This window comes from Orycteropus afer, unplaced genomic scaffold (assembly GCF_000298275.1).
Source record: "Orycteropus afer afer isolate SDZICR_OR568_19922 unplaced genomic scaffold, OryAfe1.0 scaffold00459, whole genome shotgun sequence".
NCBI lineage: Eukaryota > Metazoa > Chordata > Mammalia > Tubulidentata > Orycteropodidae > Orycteropus > Orycteropus afer.
In genome coordinates, this window is record NW_006922046.1 from 2,156,958 (window position 1) to 2,158,262 (window position 1,305).

Genomic DNA, 1,305 nt, shown 5'->3' on the forward strand with positions numbered 1-1,305 from the left:
ATAAACCTTTCCTTGACTTTTTACAGTAGTGGACCAATACATTATTTGTCCTTCTGTGATTGACTTATTTCACTCAGCATAATGTCCTCTAAGTTCATCTGCTTTATGTGGTGTTTTGCACATATTCCATTGTGTGTATGTACCACAGTGTGTTTATCCATTCTTTGGTTGATGGACACTTAGGTTGTTTCCATCTCTTTACTATTGTGAATAGTGCTGCGATGAACATGGGTATGCATATATCTGTTTGTGTCCTGTCTCTCATTTCTTTAGGATGCATATCTTGTAATGGGATTACTAGATCAAATGGTATTTCTATTTCCAAATTTTTAAGGGATCACCATACCAATTTCCACAGTGGCTGTATCATTTTACAGTCCCACCAGCAGTGTATAGGAGTCCTAATCTCTCCACATCTTCACCAGCATTTGTTATTTTCTGTCTTGTTGATCTTTGCCATTAATGCTGGGGTGTTAGCTCCCTTTCTTTAAAGCTGTTTTTCTCTTCTTACCTTCCTTTCCTGTCCTTCCACCATCTCACTTCAAAGTTGTACAACATTAGCTTTCATTCAGAAATCCCATGCTCCCAGGTTTTCATGTTACTTTCTACCTAAATGGTGGAGATTTTTAGAATGTCACTGGATAAACATGATTTTAAGATACATGACAGCAATATCACCATTTAGAAAACACTGTCTCATAAAGCCTACTGTTGAGCCATCTCTGTTGAGGTCCCAGAAAGGATCTGGTACAGCACCCGGGATGGTTTTCTGCCCAAGGAAGCACTGATTGATGGACAGAGCTATAATTTTGCCTCTGGCTCGAGTAAGCCCCTGGCCCTGGGGTGCTTGGAGTTCTTCCCTCCCAGGGTTGCTGAAGACCCCCAGGAGACTTGGAGGACAAGGAAGGAGGTCAGTTAATGTGTCCACATGCAGGAGAGGCTGCTCACAGAACTTAGAACCTCCCTCAGAATGCCCTGCCTCTTGGCTGTTCCCATGGCATGACTGGGACTTCTCCAGAGGAAGAGCAGAAATTAGCTCTGGACAGATGGAAATTTTCTGAGGCTAGAACAAGTTGGGTGGGAAGTGGGGCTTAGAGAAAGTGGCAGACAGGGCTACATCAGAGGACCACATATCTTGGTGGGACTCTGAGGGACACAATCCAGTTTACACACTAAAGATGTGAGCAGTAGAATGTGAGGTAGGAGATCATATAGGAAGCCCCTTCAGTGGCCCAAGAGAGAGCAGATGGTGCCTAGGATCAGAGAGGTGACAGTGGTGATGAAGAGGGGTGAACAGGTTTGTCA